Raw genomic sequence first — 19,134 nt, forward strand, 5'->3', positions numbered from 1 at the left:
ATAGTACATCTATAACATGGCTCTCTGGGCCCACTCTCTCAGGGCTAAGCCTTTTATACCTTTCCCCCTTACCCCCAGCATTCTCAGGTACTATGAGAGGTTTGAGGTATCTCTTTTTTTTAGCCATTGGCTCAAGATCCAACCCATTTGTTAAGGGACTAGTGACTAGTACCCCAATTCCATCTAACTATTTAACATCGATTAGCTTTTACATAGGCATATTATGAAGCTGGGGGTGGTGGCCCACATTTGTAATTTGTGCTACTGGGGAAGGCTGAGCCTGGTAGGTTTCATGAATTAGGGAATTTTGAGTTCCCTGAAGTGCTGAAGCAAACTGGGTGTCCACTTCAAGTATAACACCAATATGGTAAGCCTTCAGGAAAAGAGGATCACCCAGCCCAGGTCAGAAAAATTAGAAATAGAAAGTTAGAAAATAGAAAATAGGAAAAAAATAGAAAAAGTTAGAAATAAAAGGAAGTCAAGTGACGTAAAAACACTTCACATGTCTGTAATACCAGTTACCAGGAAGAGTGAGGCTGGCAGATCTCTGGAGATTGAGTTTTCTAAGCTGTAATGTGCTATGCTGATTGGGGGTGTTCACTAAATTCAGCATCACTGTGGTGGTCCCATCAGAGCAGGGGGACTAGCAGGTTGCCTAAAAAGGGTCAAACCAGCTCAGGTCAGAAATAAAGCAGGTCAAAGCTCCTGTGATAATCATAGGCCCATGAGTAACCCCTGCACTTTCAGCCTGGGTGAGATGGGCAGACCCTGTTTAAAAAAAAAAATAAAGTACCATTTTGCTCTTAATGTTAATTACACTTTTAACGAATACCAGGCAGATTCTTTGTACCAAAATTTACAATTTTTTTTTTGGTTCACATGAATTTCCTTAAGACACTATTCTCTGAATTGTGACCCCTACAAATATTTATGGTGGTCCTCATTATCTTACCTTGCTTTCCTCCTGATTTTACATATCTAATTTGCCATATATTTCTGGTGTAAGGGAACTGGATTAATGACAATGTTGGAGTAAGAAGGAATGGGTGGTAAGATCAAGAAATTATGGTGGTATAAATGAAATTAGTACAATTTCCCAAGAGTCAAACACACATTTTATGTAGACAGTCATAATACATTATATACAAAACGTAAATCACTATGCAAATATATAATATGTGGCTCTCTATTTCATGTCCCTTGATGTACATCTTTGAGAGGATTCTATTGGAGACTACTGCTTTAAGAAAATCCAAATTGCCTTTAATATTAATCATTGTCACCTTTTTGTATATGGTATTGTCGTAATTCCTTTTTTAATAAGCAGAATTTTCTTTGTTTAAAATTCTGTGTCCTATGCAGGTGCTTTTAATGTGTATAATTCCATAATGTATTTGTAAATATTATGTCACACATGGCCCCCAAGACCTTGGACTGACATAGACCAGGTTTAGTCCTGGTAGCCTGATGTGAAAGGATTTCTTTCTTTCTTGGCTTATTGCTCTCACCTAGATAGAGTACTCCAGGAAAATTTCTAAATATACTCAGAGTATGGCTTGTGTAATAAGTTTCCCCACATTTAGTGACTTCCCAACTCCCACACATGCATACAGGGTATTAAATGCATATCAGATCCGTGACAACTTTTATAATCCCAGAGAAAATACAAAAGAAGCAAAGGATCTACAGAAGCCTATAAACAGATATGGAAACACATGGCACTCAAACAGCTCATTAGCTCATTCCTGGAAAGAAAATTAACTTGGGGGTTACTATCTTGGCAAAACCCTGACATCCAATGAAATCTTCTCTCTCATAGCATTCTATATAATCTGTCCAGAATCATGGTGCCACCCTGTGGCTTAGATTCTTCCTGGAAGGTAAACATGCTTTGGGGACTACAGAACAAGTAATGCCTTTTTTTTCTCAGACTGGCACTATTTGAATAATTCACAGAATTTCTTCTCCAAGTAGAAAACTGCACAGTAATTATGTAGACTTTCCTCTTCTTTCTCCATGGGGCATGCTACTTCAGGAAAACTTGTTTCTCTAGAACTCTTAAAGTTGGAGTTACTCACAAATGACTTCCACAAAGATGGAACTCCCCTGTGGGGCTAAGTGACTACACACATCTGTTTTTGCATTTGCTTTTGCAAGAAACCTTTCAGTGCCCTTATTGTTACCGTCTTTTAAGCCTGGAAAGGATTTCATCTCACAAGCAACGTGCAAACACATGTCTACCACTGCTTCTGCAACAAGTCACCATCAGCTGCTTCTAAGTAGGGCTGAAAGTATTCATTGAATGGGGTGGGAGGGCAATAATGACCACATTTTGACCTGCCTTTTAGGAAGAGCAATTTAACAGTTGAGTAGAGAATGGTCTGGAGTGGAGAGACACTTGAGTAGGGAGACTGAGCAGTAGACTATTACAAGGGCCCAGGAGTGAGGTGATGAGGGTCTGCACGAGAACTTTTTAACTAATCTTCCTGCCTCAAGCTTCTCTCCTCTCCAGTACACACTTCATTCAGCTGCCAATGTGGTTTTTGTAAAGTAAGGATCTCACCATACCCCCTCTGCTACCCCACTCCTCCCATTTAGTTCTAGTGGTTCCCTATTACCTACAGGTTCAAATATAAACTCCTCTGTTTGCCATTTAAAGGTCTTTATAATCTTAGCCCCTTCCTATCTACCTTTTCATTATACTCCCTTTTATACAGTCTGCTATTCAGCTATTTTGGTCTAATTAACTGTTGCTCAAACCCTGTATTCCATCTCCCAATCTCCTTGCCTTTGCACTTGCTATTGCCCTGTCTGGAATGATCTGCCTCTCCGCCTCCTTTTCTTAGCTTCCCTGGCTTCCCTCAAGACAGCTCAAATCCTACCTTCTGTAGAAAGTCTTTCCCAGTCTCCTACTACTGTACATCTTTCAAAATTGTAATCATTTCTATGTAAGGCATATCATATCCTTACTACTAAATCTACTAAATCAATCACTCACCCCATCTTCCTCTTAAAGTAAGTACCTTAATCAGGTGAGAACGCCTCCAATCAATCAGTCAAGAGTATTAGTCAAAGGTGAGAGAAGTCTTTGGAAGCCTCAATAAGTTAGCTTATTATGTGACAGGCACTGTGCTAACTGTTGGGGATACAAAAACAATTTCTGCCCACATTTTAATGAGTCAGACAACATGTAACTAAATCGGTACATACTATATGTATATATAGTACATGGAAGACAGTTGGAAAGATGCACACTAGTAGGAGGTGTGTTGGCATTGGCTAAGAAGACTTGGCCACACCCTTGGTGTCTTCTATGATATAGCAAGCCAGTTCAGAACATGAAGATTCCAGTGGCTGGCCAGTGAGTGGTGGAAGCAACTTCAACCAAGTCCCTGAGAGGGACTTTTAGGGGGAGGGAGGAGGAGAGAACTAACTACTGTTTCCTCCCCTCCACCCTACCTTGACCACAATGAGACTTTGTGAACTACAGCGGATTGGAGGATTGAGTTTTTTATTGCGGTCCTAGTAGTGTTCCTGGGACAGTAGGCTCTAAGACTTTGTCCACTTTCCCCTCAATTTTTAATGTACTTGTGGGAGTTGGAGAGTGTGACACAGACTTTTGGGGGGATGTTCTGTGCCAACCATTCTTACTATATCACCTTAGTAAAATGCTCCCAATCAAAACCTAATCAAGTCTTGCTGACTAATTTATGTTAACTGATAATTATCAGCAAGAAGCACCAATGTGTGCTCATGAACTGTAGCATTAGAAATACACCCTACTCCACCTCCAACCTCTCCTAGCCTCCTAGAACTCTGAGGGGAGAAGTGGCGGAGCTAGTTTACTAGTGTAACTGGGGGTTGGGAGAAGAGCTCCAGAGCATGTGCTACATATGAAAGCAAACTGGCTCTCTCTCTGTCTCTGTCTCTCATTCTCTCTGTCTCTCTGTGTGTCTCTGTCTCTGTCTCTCCTCCCTCCTCCCTTCTTTTCTCTGTCTCTTTCAATGTCTTATAACCTAGCCAGTTCCTACCTTTCCAGTCTTCTTACACATTAGTGCCCTCCACATACTCTGGGATCCAATGACATTGCCTCTCTTGCTGTCTCTCACATATGACACTCCATCTCCTAACTGCATTTTTACTGATTGTCCCCCTCCTCCATGTTTACAATACTGTCTCCCTTCCCTGGCTTCCCTGGATGCATTCAGTTCATGTTGTCACCCCCTCTATACCATGAACTCCTTGAAAGCAGGGATAGGATTTTTCTCTTCATTCTTTGTATCTGGCACATGGTAGGCACTTAATGCTTGATGAATTGATTTGTTGCCTTAATCCTGGAGCAAGTATTCTAGACAGCATAGTGAAAGGGGCAAGCAGAGTAGGACATTAGGGAGGTAGGGTGAGGTGGTTAGGAATAAGGGAGTGGCTAGTTGGTGATGGGAAAAGTGGTTTGCACATTGGTAGCTAAGTGTTCCAAATCACCGAAATGGGGTGAGTATAAGAGAATGAAAGTATGTTAATTCCCATGCAGGAGTGAGTTTTGGCAGATTATAGGAGGTAAAGAGAGGCCCATTGAGGGAGGCATATTATTGACCTGTTCAAGGACCTTCCTTGAGGTTCAACATCATAGCAAATGGTGATTTTGTGTCCTGTGAGGCCTACGAAAGCCCACCTCACACGATAGAATAGGTAGAGGTATGGGAGGCAGTTTAGGGCCCAGGAGGAATATATTGCCTACTCTGGAGAAATTCCTGGGAGGTGGGGAGCAGGAGGTGGTAGAAGAAATCTTATCTTTGAAGGCTGTGTGGTGTTTGTAGCTGGTCTTGGGGCAGGGCCCTATGAAAGACCAAAGGTGGCATGTGGAAGAAAGGAAGATTGTTTTGGACGGGAAGATTAGGGGAGTCAGAGAAGTTTACATTTATTAGATTGCTACCATGCAAACAGGGAAGGCAGTAGTGAAAAAAAAAAGAGGATTTTTTCTTTTGGTCTAGACCACCTTAGAGATTGTGAGTGGGGCCTTAGGATGGTAGGTTGAAATGCTCTGACTTGATTATTGTTCTCAGAGCAAAGTAGGAGGTCAAAAGGAGGAGGGGGATGGATACTCCCAGGTGGTAGGGCAGTTGGTAAGTTGCCTGTGCTGGTTAGGTTCTGGTATCATGGCAGATACTGTGTTTCAAACATGGTCTGGATTAGACTTCTTCTAGCATATAAAGAGAGTTTTCATTCACTCACTCACCAATCAAGATAGTTTAGCTCTAGGGCAGAGCAAAAATAATGACAGTGACTGTAGTACTTTCATATTGCAGTACTGAAAGTACCTGGCCCTGTCTTAGCCATTCAGCTTCATAGTGCAAGACATGCTTTAGCTTTGTCAGCATATCTGTGAGGAGCTGTGTCACTGTAAACTCACTGTGTGAACCTTAGTCCCCAGGTTCCCATTACTATGTCAAAATCTAGGGAACATCCTTCCCCTCTCTACCCTGCAAAAACCTATTCCTTTTCTCTTCCTCTATACTTTAACTCTAGTATATATTTCTTGGTCTTTCATATTAAATGTTTCCTTTGATTTCTCTCTCCCTCTCTCACTCCCTCCCTCCCTCCCTCCCTTCTAGATGTGGTGGCATAGTGCCTGGAGAGTCAATACTAAAGGTCCAGAGGGTGAAAAGTGTATTGTTCCTAACGACGAAAAGGAAAATAATAGCTGAGTATTTGGCATAATGCCCACGCTGGCTAGCGTTGGTGTTGTAGTATATGACTAGATGGGACATGAAGCATGAACTGGGCTAGGGTGAGTTTTCACTCATTCATTAAATTAATTGAGGAACTCTTCAAATGGATAGGTGACTCCCCTTATCATCTTCCTTACAATTCTAAATGTCATCACCATCACTCAGTTGTATCTAGTATTGGTATTAAGGAGAAAGATTAGGGTTGGAAAGATAGATTTTAGAGTCATTTGAATAGCCACAGCAACTCCTGGGTACCGGTGAGATTAAGAGAAGAATGTAGAGTGATAAGGGAAGAAGCTAGAAGTGATAGGCCCCATACAGAGCCTTGGGAGACATCTGAGTGAAGGGTGGGAGATGGATGATGATGATACAGTAAAGGAGACTGGGAAACAGTAGTCAGGTAGGTAGGAGAATGAAGAGAACAGTATTATGGAAACCAGGTGAGGAGAGGGTGCTCATGAGGAGAGGATGGCTGACAGTGGCAAAAACTGAAGGAAGGTAAAGTACAGTGAGGTCTGAGAAAAAGGGAATTGAATCTAATAATCCAGAGACTGCTGGTAACATCGGGATATGCATTTTCAGTTAACTAGTAGGGTTAGAATCAGATTGTAAGGGATTGAAAAATAAGTGTATTTGATGCTTTCTAGGAGTTTAGTTGTGAAAGGGAGGGAAGATACAAGATGAAAACTTGAGAGGATGGAATAATCAATTTTTTTAAAGGATGTGACAACCTAGTATTACCTGTAGGAGGCAGGGAAAGAATTATTGGGTAGGAAATATTCTAGATGAAGGTAAAGAGAGAGAATGATTAAAGGACCAAGCTCAAGAAGAAGAAGAAGAAGAAGAAGAAGAAGAAGAAGAAGATGATGATGATAAAACTAACATTTATATAGCTCTTACTGCATGCTAAGCACTTTACAATTATTGTCTCACTTGATTCTCCCTAACAACCTGGGAGCTAGGTACTATTATTAGCCCCATTTTACAAATGAGGAGGGGATAGGATTAAAAGCACGACTAGGCATGTTGGCTTTGGTGAGAAGGGTCAATTCAGAGTTTGTTTTCTTCAGGTTCAACAACACAGCTTTCTTTTAGTTTTGTTCCTACCTGTCTTATTGCTCCTCAGTTTCCTTTTCGGATCATCATCCATTTTTCACTCCTTAGCCATAGAATTTCCTGTGGAATCCAAACCATTCTCTCTGTGCTTTTCTCTTGATTTGATCTCATATAGTTGTGAACATAAGCTTATAGGATCATAGGTTTATAGTTAGATATGACCTTGGGGGTTATCTATTTTCATTCTCTCATCGTTTCTGGATAAGGAAACTGAGACCCAGATACATTAAGTGCCTTTCCCAAAGTCCTACAGATATTAAGTAGTATAGCTGGTATTTAAATATAGGCCCTTTGATTCCAAATCCAGAATTATTTCTACTCCACTACTGGAGAATCTATCTGCTATCTCACAGGGGAATGAACTATTCACTGGGACCTCCTTCTGTAGGGTCCTGGAATTACTTCCTTGGATATGCATTCCAAATTCAGGATATCTGGGGCAGGGGGAGATGGGAGAAACAGAATGTGAGGAAACATGAAGGTAGTTGGAGGTAGCAAGGAGTTCAGTCTAATCAAATGGGTCAGCAAATAACTGTTGTTCTGATTTCTTGGGTTAGAGTGAACTGACAGTAGGTGCCAACCCTACAGACTTAGATGAGGATGGCAGGAAATAAGGCAAACCAAGAAGATGGAAAGTAAATTATGGGCCAAGTGCTGTACTAGGTAGTAGGTATACAAAGACAGAAAAACTACCAGTTCCTGCCTTCATGTAGATGGCATGCTTATTGCATTGCAGATGACACAAAGCTTGGAGGGAAAGCTAACTTGTTGGATAATTGTTCTCCCACAAAGGAAGGAAAGTATCATGGTGTAGTGGAAAGAACCTTAGATCTGGAGTTAGGGGATTTAGGTTGGAATTTCAGCTTTGCTATTTACGACCTGTAGTTCTCTCAGCTATAAAATGACAGAGCTGTATCAAATATCTACAGTCTTTTACAGAGATCTAAGTTCTATGGTCCTGCGATCCTCCAATAAGGTTTCAACAGGTTAAAACCAAGTGCTGAATGTAGAAGTAGTAGAATGTAGTAGTAGTAGAAGAAGAATTAATAGAATTTGGATTTCAAATCAGGAAGACCTGAGTTTGAATCCTGTCTCAGACATTTACTAGCTGTGTGACCCTGGACAAATCATTCTTATCTCTTTCAGCTTCAATTTCTTCATCTTTAAAACGCAGATGATAATAACACTTACCTTAAATAGGTGTTGCAGTGATCAATTGTGTTAACACCTGTGAAGTGCTTTGTAACCTCAAAGCACTATATAAATACTAGCTATGATGATTATGATGAATTTTTTTAGAGATAAGTGTAAAATCCTATTGGGATAAAAATTAACTGCATAATTAGTCAGTTAATAAACATTTATTAATGTATCTACTATGTACCATGCATTGTGCTAAGTGCTGTGGATACAAGAAAGGCAAAGGACAATCCCCGTTCTCAAGGAGTTTATCATCTAATGGGGTAGACAACACACACAGACAAACTATATACAGGATAAATTAGAAACCAGCAGAGGTGAGGCACTAGCATCAAAAGGGATTGGGAAAGCCTTCCTGTAGAAGGTGAGATTTTAGCTGGGCCGATATAATGGGGGAATAATTCATTTGAGGCGAAAATTTCACCTGGGATTTTTAGTGGACAGCTAGTTCCACGAGGGCAGGGAAAATCTTTTGCTTCTTTTTGTATCCCTATATCCTTGGCACAATGCCTGGCACATAGTAGGTGCTTATTATCTCCATTTTACAGATGAGAAAACTGAGGCAGAAAGGTTAAGTGATTTGCCTAGGGTCACACAACCAGTAAAGATTTGAGGTTGGATTATGAATTTAGGTCTTCCTGACTCTAGGTCTGGCAATCTATGCAAGATGCCACTTAGCTGCCTCAAGGAATATAATAGTCTTCAAGAACTTGAAGGGGTAGTCATATGAAAGATGGGGATAAGTGGTTTTGCTTGACTTCTGAGGCCAGAACTAGTACCAATATGTAGAAATTTCAGAAAGGGAGACTGATAATGATGATGTAGAAGAGGTTCCTTCTTAGATATAGATGAGCTGGACTAGGTGATCTCTGAGGTAGCTGGATTATACAGTGGATAGAGGGCTAGGCCTGGAGTCAGGAAGACCTGGGTACTTCATGTGGTGCTTAATAAATGCTTGTTTTCTTCTTCCTTTCAGCTCCGAGGTTCTATGTCTTAATCTTTCTTTCTATCACAAATGAACGATGATTTTTTTTTTACTTTATCCTGTTAAGAACTTAAAGAATGATTTTGATAAAAGATGAAAAAATGTTGTAAAGATTTCTCTTGTCTATGTAGCCAGACTTTTCTTCACCCTATTATATATTGTCCTTTTCCTAGAATTTATAGTTCATTAAGAAGCTAGTGGCCTTACCATAATACTAATGGGTACTTTGTTATTGGTTTGGAGAAACTGTAGTAATAATCTAATCTATGGAATCTCTTTACTTATATTCAGTAATTGAATATTTAGAAATTGAGAATACAATAAAGTCAACATTGGTATACTTTTTATAAACCTTAAAATTATAAAAGCCCCACCATTAAGATTACAGCATTAATAGTAGAAAAAGAAATATATTAGTCACTTAGTTTCTAAACAACTGCAAGTATTAGTCACCTAGTAACATTAATTCTGATCATGCCTTAGTCAATACTGAAGCAATATGAATATTGAAACTAAATGCTAGTTATCAGTGACTAAAACTTAAAAACTTTATGATTGGTACTGATGATTGGCAGAGTATTTAACTGTGAACTATTTTCTTATTCTCTAAACCTAAATATTAGCCTAGTTTTCATATTTTGAAATATTATTTGGTTCCTAGATATTTTTGCTAAATACTTTTGCTAACTTTTTAATGACTCATATGATGAAGTTCCCAACATTGTACTTAATTTCTGAAGATATGGAACTTACTTTCCTTAATGAAAACTTATAAAATAGTTATTATCTATTCTTTATATTCCTAACTGAAGTCATCTTTTACTACTGTTGATTACAACACTGACATTTGGACTTCAAAACTCATCAAGGAAATGACCTACATATCGTAGAAGCTTATTGGCTATTTCTAGATTTATTATTCAGATTGAGCAAATTGATTCATTTTCCAGGGAAATTAGTAGTGCCCGAAAACTTGAAATTTAACGTTTAAGGTATATTGGAAAGAGTAGCATAATAGAATAAGTGCCTCAAATATTTAAATGTAGAATTGTGGTTTTTTTGGGGGGGGGGAGAATGATTAAATTATTCTAGCCCTGACACGTTTAATAAGGGGTACACAATCTACTTCTTTCCTTCATAACAAGTGCTTTATTTATTTATTTTGGCAAGGTAACGAATTTAAGGACATCTTGGCAGTTAAATTTTTAGATTTGAAATCAGAAAGTCGTTCCACTATTAACTGTGGGAGAAAAGCAACACTGAGAGGCAGCGCTGAATTTATTTATGAAGAAGTATCATTTCAAAAGGTTTAATTCGAAAAGAAATAAAAGGGCCTCTTAATTTCAAGTTGAAGGATAATTGCAGAAGAGATTTCCAAACACCTCGAGTTGCGGCTGTCTGTGTTGCATTGGGTAACACCTCCTCGTACATTTGGCTGAGTGGAAGGGGTTCTAAATAAACAGCTTCCTACCCCGGGGGAGTGCTGCACCCTGACACACAAGGAAAGGTGATGTGAGGTGGAAAACGTGGCTACTCCTCATTTAAAATATGCACTCTTCTCCCTCCTCCTCTAAAGCACCCCTCCTCCCGTTCAGCCGCTTACGGAGCGGAACGGAACTAGTACTTGTGAGTTTGTATCAACTGGAGGAGGAGGTCATCAACTTTGTGGCACTACCCAGGGCTGCAACAGTAGCACTTTCACCCGACCACCGCCCCACACCACCACCTTCGGCAAACACCAGGGTATTTATTATTATTTGAAGAAAGGCCAGTGAGGCCAGCCCAGAGTACAGGGAAACATTCTCCAGATCTCCCTCCAGTCCCTGTTCTGTGACGGGAAGTGGAACTCCTGAATGACTAACCCCTCCCCCCTTCCCCATCTCTCTCCATCCCTCCATCCTTCTATTCCCCCCCAATATTCTCTCTCCCTTCTTTCCTCTTTCTTCTCTCAATCTCTTTTATATTCTCTCCTGTTTTTCACTCTCTCTATTCTTTCTTATTCTCTCTTCCTCTCTTCTCTGTTTCATTCTCTTTCTCATTCTCTCTTTAATTATCTCTCTCTTTTCTCTCTCTCATTCTCTCTTCCTCTCTTTCTCCCCCCCCCCCCCCCCCCCCCCCCCCCCCCCCCCCCCCCCCCCCCCCGCCCCCCTCCCCGCCGCGCGCCCCCGCCACGCCACCACCGCCGCCGCTCAGCTGCCGCCTGTTCACCCAGGAGGCGCGCCCGCGCCGCCGACACCTGACGTCAGTCATCGCCTGGTATAATTTATGCAAGAATTCGGCCCGGGTGGCTGTGGGTGGGGGCGCGCGGCGCGGAGGCGCGCAGGCGCTGGTGTGCTGGAGCCGCGGCGGCGGCGGCGACGGCGGCGGCAGCGGCGGCGGCGCGGGGGGTTGAGCTCTGGTGTTGCGGACGGACGCGCTCGTGCTCGGGAACTATCGGATTAAACTTGAATCGAGTGAAATTACACAAAGGAGAGAAGAGGAGAAAGGAGGACTTGGGGACCCCGGAGACCCTGAAACTCACCAGAGCCCAGTTCACCCGCGGCCAACTCTCTGCCTGTGAATTAAACCCCCCCTGGCAGCGGCAGCCCAGCTCAACTCCGTGGTCCGTTCTGGGTTTTGTTTTCCCCTCCGGCCGAGGGCACCGGCAGAGACCCCCCCCTCCCCGCCAACTGGGTGAGTGAGTTTCTCGGGGCTCCCTCCCGGGAGGAGGAGGAGCGGCGGCAGCGGCGGCAGGAAATTGCTACTTGGGGGAGATGGAGGAGTGAGAGGAGCGGAGTTGGGTCTGAGTGAGGAGTTGAGACTGTGCGATAGAGGGGAGGGGGGCGCAGGAGCTGGGAGGGGACCCTGGGGGGACAGGGCAGGGGCAGGCGGCGGCGGAGCAGCCGTGCTGATGAATAACCGCACGGCGACTCCTTCCCCCGGGTTACCCTGTTGTAACCCGGTGGTGGCGGCAGGAGCCGCCTGGACACAGCAGCAGCAGCCGCCGCCGCCGCCGCCGCCGCCGCCGCCAGGGTTGACGATCCCCACACACCCTGTGTGTCCCCGGGTGTTGGGGGGGGGTGGCTAACTTGCGGAGAGAATAACGTCCTCTGGGCGCCCCCCTCCTTCTAACTTTTGCCTCTGGGATAAAGGGGGACTATACACCGCGGTTTGGGGGGAGCAGACACGGGTCCGTTCCGATACGGGAGTGCTGGGTTGGGGGGGGTGGAGAGGCGGAGTGTTGCACAGTATGTGTGTAGGGTCACTTCCTTGGATGTAAATGGCTTTTTGTTGTGCTGCTGGGGGAGGAGGGAGGAGGACGGGGGACAGAAGTGAGTGAGTGTGTGTGTGTGTTTGTGTGTGTGCGTTTCCTCTCGCACTGCTGCTCGTCTCTTTCCTTTTCAGAGCACGAGTTACTAAGGGTTTTATTTTAAATAGAGAGAGAGGGTGAAAAAAAGTTGAGAGTAAAACTAACTGTGAGAAAGAGAAATGGGAAAGAGGAGAAGGGAGTAGATAAAAGAGAAGTGGCGGTGGCTATTCGAGAGAGAGAGAGAGAGAGAGAAGAGGAAGGACAGGACTCCGGGAATCACGACAGGGAGATCAGCCCCCCCTTCTCTTTTCTCTCCCCCTCTCCTCTCCTCTCCTCTCTCCTCCCCTCCCCGGACCTGACCACGCTGACTGCTCCCAGCAGCCGCCGCCGCCGCCACCGCCGCGGCAGCACAAGCGCTAAACAAAGTGAGTCCTTCCCATTGCCACGCGCATTTCATTTTCCTCTCGGAGGTTTCTCACGGAGGAATAACCTGTGAGGTTTGCTGGGTGGGGGAGTGGGGATGGGTGGGCAGGATAATCTTATGGCAACTGTGAGGCGAGGAAGTGCTGAATGGGGGAGGGAAAAAAGGGGGGGGGGAGGAAGGGAGAGAACACGAGGTGCTGGTGTTTGTCCTGAGAGCAGGAAAGTGCAGGAGAGGAGGGTCTGAATGGGAGCGACGGAGAGTTACACGCATTAGAGACAGGGGGATCCCGGGGCTCCTCGGCTGCTCCTAACAGCCGAAGAAGAAAGAAAGAGGGAAGGGAGACTAGGGGCGGGGAGGAGGGGGGGTGGGTTACTCGAGGGGGAGGAGGAGAAAAGAGATAACACTACCTTGCCGAGCTGGACTGGGGTTGGCGGTGGCGGCTGCTGCTGCATAATAGAGACTTAACCCTCGAAACCCAACTCCGCTTCTCTTCCTCCCCCCACCTTACCGTGCCTGGAGGTTAGGGGCAGAGAGTGGGTGGGGGTCACCAGGTGACTCCCAGAGGTGGTTGGGGTGGGTTTTTCTTTTAAAATAACAACGATTTTGAGGGTGAACGGAAAAGGTGGTTTGAGGCCAAGCGGTCAGTGGGGAGAGGAAGAGGAGGGGGAAGCAGCGAGGGTGGGAGGGGGATGGTGTTGTTTGTTTGATTCACACAGGGAGCTGGGCTTTACCGGAGGTTCGGTGTGCGTGTGTGTTTGCCCCACTGAGAGAACCGGATGAATGGGGTGGGTTTTTGTGGTGGTGCGGTGGAGGCAGTGAAAGCTGCTAAATGCGGGGCGGGTGGAAGTGAGAAGCGGACACTGTGTGTGTACATGTGTGTGGTGGTGGTGTATCTGTGTGTGTGTGTGGGGGGATTGTTGGTGAGTCTCCGGGAGAAGGAGCTGCAGGCAACGAGCAGCCATCATTACATTGCATTCATTTATCCTGATAGCATTACATAAGAGGAGGACACCCTCACTGTGGGAATATACCCCCCAAAACTAATTGCTCTGTTGCCTTTGTGAGTGCTCCCTAATAGGAAAGCGGTATTTATAGTGCACATGCCATATAGATCGGACGTTTTTTTTCCCCAGAGGTCACTTTTAGAGACTGTTCACGCCTCGGTTTAAAGTAGTTGTTTTTTTTTCCCCCTGAACAGACAATGGACAAAAGAAAAGTAGCAATCCACATGGGGAGTTTCCTTTTGAATTACTGGAATTAGGTACACTATCCAACTCTCCACGGGCTAAGTGTACTTTTTAGTTTTCTTTTTTGTATTATTTAACAAGGACATTTTTAATAGTTCGTTAAAAATTATTCATCACTTTGCTTGATTTCTGGAACACACCAAGCATTCTTATTAGCTTATTTTTAAAATGGAGATGTATATGCTCAGATTTTACTTTCAGAAAATCAGATTTTTAAACAATGTTTGTAGTGGGCAATACCTTCCCAAAAGGGATGTCTCTTCCCCCCCCCCACCCCGTTTTCTGTCTCAGTAAGTGGGGAAACACATTATACATAACAATCCAGTTGAAAAAAAATTTTTCTGTTCATTTCCTCACAGATCTGTTCTAAGGACGACAAAAAATCTTAATGACTATAGTCTTAGCAGCATGAGTAGCTGATTTATCCCAGTTATAATTTCCGTTAGTTTGCAGTAATGTGTAAGTATGTGTATATATATATATGTATATACACACACACATATGTATATAATCCCTATTAAAAATAACTCAGTGATTTTTATAAAGTTGAAATCCATAATTCCCTCCCAGCCCCCAATCACAAGAGTGCATCTGTCGCTTGGAGTGTTTTTGTCTTGCTGTTGTTGCACAACAGAGGCTCTCCAGTCTTTAACCTAAAATGGCAGCTTTAATTTGACTGGGGCCCATTCATTGACAATGATAATAAAAAGGCTGAAAGCTAGATGCTTGGGGCATATAGAAGAACTCTCCTCTGCATCTCTAGGTGATAATAAGGAAAAGACATTCTGAGCTTTCCAGATTGTTCACTAAAAGTTTTCCTGAAAATCATTAAAAATTGGCACTCTGCAGAAAAAATTTTAAAAAAGGAATTGGAGAGCTTGATAATACAAGTATCAGGAAATAATTTTGTTTTATTAAGAAACAGTGAATGTTGTAATAGTTTCCTTTTAGGTGACCTACTGAAAGGGGTGGTGGTGGAGATACCCTATTTGAATTAGACTTCTAACAGGTGATTATTCTAATCATAGAATTCAGCAATCTGTCCAGGTTTTGTGGTGTACTCTATATACACAATATCTTCACAATGTTTAAAGTATTTTTTTCCTTTTATGATACAGAATGAGAATATGATGAATTCTATCATAGTTCCACATTTTCCACTTTTAAACAGTTTTTAGTTAAGGCAAAATAGTACTTCAGAATGTTATTTCCAGTCTAAGGTAAAGTTATGCTACTTTAGAAATGGATTTATTTCAAAATACATATAACTTTTTTCTCCGTACTCTATTATAGAAAAGTAGGAGGAAATATGCAGGAAGGTTACCATGAATAGTTTTGGGGTGCTACATTACCTCTTTTGAAGAAAAATGGTTAGCTTTCAAAACAATTCTGCAAACACAATGTAAAAGACAAGTTTTAAAAATAGTACTTTTATATACTTAGCTTTTCCTTTTCAACTTTAAAAATGGCATTTTCAAGGGTTCATCCATAATTGGTTGTTTGTTAGTGTAAATTTCAGTTCTGTAATAAGTATCTCTTGTGTTTTAAAATCTTATATATTAGACTTAATATTATTTAATTATGGGAAACTCCAGTTTGAAAGATGTCCATTTTAATAGGAAAGGAAGAGAATAAGTGAGGAGGATGATATTGATATCCATATGGTAGTTGTAATGAAACCAAATACTTTCAAATTTGTGTGAAAAACTTTTAAGGTCAAATTCAGCTTAAAGATGGTTAATTTGGTAACATTGGGACAATGTAAAATACTAGTTAAGAATCTCAGAACTTTTTCTTCATATAGACATGTAAACTCAATACCTAAAAATACTACTTTGTAGTCTAACAATTTTATTAAATGAAAAGAACACATACATTTAAAAAGTTTTTGTTACAAGAGAACTCTTCAAGTGTTTTGATGCATACACAGGAAATGTGTAAGAGTAATGTCACTTGTCAGTTTATTGTAGCTCTTCCACAAAAGCACTGTGCAATTTTTAATTCCTATATTCCAGTGAGAATTTTGTAAGAAAATAACTATAATTTAATTATTTAAAAAGTTTAAATATAAAATATTTTAATTTAAAATGTCAAAAGAATAAACGATTCGTAGTGGTAATTCTTCTGTCACTCGGGAATCCAGTGTAGGTCTTCATGTTTGATAGAGGATGCCACAGTCAGTTATAAATGTTAATATGAATAAGGTGCTGCAAGAATAAACATGCTCAGTCAAGGCAAAAGTGTGTTACTAGAAAAATGACCCCCTCCACTCCAAACTTTAGATATGTTCAGGCAGGAAATGACTTCCCTCCTGATCAAATGAACTTTATGTAAGGACAATAAAGGAAAAAGACATTATCTTACATTGGTCTATCTATTTAAAAGGAAAGAGAAGGAATATTTTATTGAAGTATGAGATCATGGTAGGAATGTTCTAATGTAATGTAAGTCTTTGGATTGGCACGGTAATTCCGAATGAGTCCATTTGTCTTAATTTTTACATCACTTTTTTGTGATTTATCAGTTTATCAGTTAGCTGTAAAAATCTGTAAGACTAGATTTAGTATTCTTAAAAAATGTATAAAGTAGGTCAAGGATTAATAAGAGTACTAGGATGACAAAAGCAATGTGTGTGTATGTGTTTGTGTGTATACACCTGTAAGTGAACTAAGATTTGATACAAAGTTTACAAATAAAACCAATATGTTAAAATGACCACCACTCCATTAGTTTAACAGATATTACCTTCTCTTGTCCTTCCATTGAACACACTATTTGCTATTACCACTAAATAAAATGTCTATGCTGACATCTAAGATTAATACTATAGCTAAACGGAAAATGTTGAAGATCACTTGGACTTTAATTCCATTATTCTAATTCAAATATTACTTGAAATCTTATAATGGCAGGATTATGATTATGAGCTGGGAAATTATCTTAGGTAATCATCAGTTATGAATATTCTTTTATTTTTAATAGGATACAAAAATATTAAATCAAACTACAGCTTTGTCACCAAAATATGTACAAAATATGTACTCAAATAGAAAAAAGACCTATAATAGTGTTATCAAATAGAAACCCTGCAGTGTGGAGTACTGAGTAGAGAGAACGGTGGGCCTGGAGTCAAGCAGACATGGGTTCAAATCACATCTCTGATACTTGACTAGCTATATGACCATCAATAAATCATCTAACCTCTGAGTCTCTATTTTCTCATCTGTAAAATGGTGATTATAAAACCTCTGTCTACTTTGTGGGTAAGCTCAAGTGAGGTAACAAATTAAGTACTTTGCAAAATTTAAAATGTTACATAAATGGTTATTATTTCATTCATTCAACAACAAAGATGTATTAAGTACCTGTTAGATGTAAAGCACTATGCTAAGTGGTAGAGGTAAAGAAAGATTGGATAAGATATTGTCCCTGCTTCTTGGAACTCAAAATATATGAGGAGCAATTATATATACATATATATAATTGCTCCTCATGTTTTATTATATATATGTGTGTATATATAATATACATATATATATATATATATACACACACACACATACACATATATGGAAAGATACAATAAACATCTGCTAATAGCTGTAGTATATAAATAAAGAAAGCACTATATCAGGTTCAGTGGTGAGAAGGATTCATCTCAGATAGGAATGACCAGTGAAGGCTTTAGGGAGAAGTGAGGTTTGAGCTAGGGTTTAATGGGTATCAGGATTTTAGCAAATGGAAATAGAAGGATGGTACAGGCGTTACTGGCAATTTTAGAGCGGGAAAGGACCTTAGAGAATTAGCCCAATCTCTTTCCACAGATAAGGAAACTGAGGTTCATAGAGGTAAGTCTATTTGTCTATCTAATAAAACTACTTAGTCATAGAGCCAGTTCTAGGAATCAGGCCTTTTGAGTATGCCAAGATGACTTTCACTATGCCATACCGCCTCCTGTCCTAAAATTACTTCTCAATAGGCATCTTCTCTTTTAGAAAGTCCTAGGAGAATATGACAGTAGATTTTTAAAAAATGCTTGTAAATAGGTATAAGTTCATTGTGAAATATTGTTGGCATTAAAAAAAAATCCCTATAATTAATCATATAGAAAAGATTAGTGGCTATTTCAAAGTTTGATAACTTTTAAATGGAAAGACATAAATATTTTAGTTATATTCCTTTCTACTATTGTAATGTTAGGTACATGCAGGTGTGATTGATTTTCCTTAGCATACTTTGTTGAAGAAAGAGATAACTTTGGACTTTCCTTTGAAATTTCAAAAATTTGATTTCTTCTTTGTAATATGCTAGAAGAGATGAAATTAGAATGTGACTGGAAGACTACTTATAGGGTAGGTTGTAGAGGAATATTCTTGTTCCGCCCTGGATTGGATTAGATGGCCTCTCTGGTCACTTCTAACTGACATTCTGTGATAACTGAAATGTTTTCTTATGAACCTTTTACATAATGTTTATAACTCAAGTGGAAAATAGATCTTAAAATAATGATAATTACTACAAAGATTAATAATTGAGATTTGTTTCAAACCTTGTACTTGTATAGAATTGGGAATATGCTATGTTTTAATGGCTCTTGAAGTACTTTTGTTAGATTTTAGAGATAAGTTAGTTATGCAGCTGCCTGTCATGGATTCAGATATGATCCTGGGGGCAGTCAGTTCCGGACTAGTTCTTACTCTACAGTTCATACCATTTTTTGCCACCATATTCTTTTCTTCCTCTTTGGCAGTTTATGGAAGATCCTTCAGTTTTATGGACCTAGAAGTTGAGGTGGTTGTCCATACAACTAATAATTTGACCAATTTCTTCCCAGCAAACTCTTCTTTGCTCTCCTAGTGGTATGTTTGCGATTGGTGACACCAATAAACACATGCAATTAATAGAGTGTGCTTATAATTGTTGCAGCTCCACACCATTGCTACACTTGGCCACACTCCATTTTTTTGTACTTCGATACTGGGGAAGTAATAGTGAAGGAATCAAGAGGCTGTCATTATGTTACCAGTTATGTAAGTGATGCAATAAGGCCCGTGGGCCCCTAGTAGATTGCCATTGTGGCCCCCTATGTTTTCAGTGCTATATATTCCTCCTTGAGGGAGTTACATGCAATTTTAAGAGAGGGT

General features: G+C 40.9%; 1 protein-coding gene across 4 annotated transcripts in view; it reads left to right on the top strand.

Annotated features, from left to right (window-relative positions):
- The first annotated feature begins 11,440 nt into the window (after nucleotides 1-11,440).
- Nucleotides 11,441-19,134, top strand: part of LOC114053891 (chromodomain-helicase-DNA-binding protein 7) — a 245,912-nt gene continuing 238,218 nt past the window's right edge. For all 4 annotated transcript variants that reach the window (XM_027877001.1, XM_027877003.1, XM_027877004.1 and 1 more), the window contains exon 1: nucleotides 11,441-11,703. The gene's annotated coding sequence lies outside the window, so the exon portion shown is untranslated. The remainder of the gene's footprint in view (nucleotides 11,704-19,134) is intronic.

Source organism: Vombatus ursinus, unplaced genomic scaffold (genome assembly GCF_900497805.2).
Source record: "Vombatus ursinus unplaced genomic scaffold, bare-nosed wombat genome assembly UNPS02014812.1, whole genome shotgun sequence".
Taxonomy (NCBI): Eukaryota; Metazoa; Chordata; class Mammalia; order Diprotodontia; family Vombatidae; genus Vombatus; species Vombatus ursinus.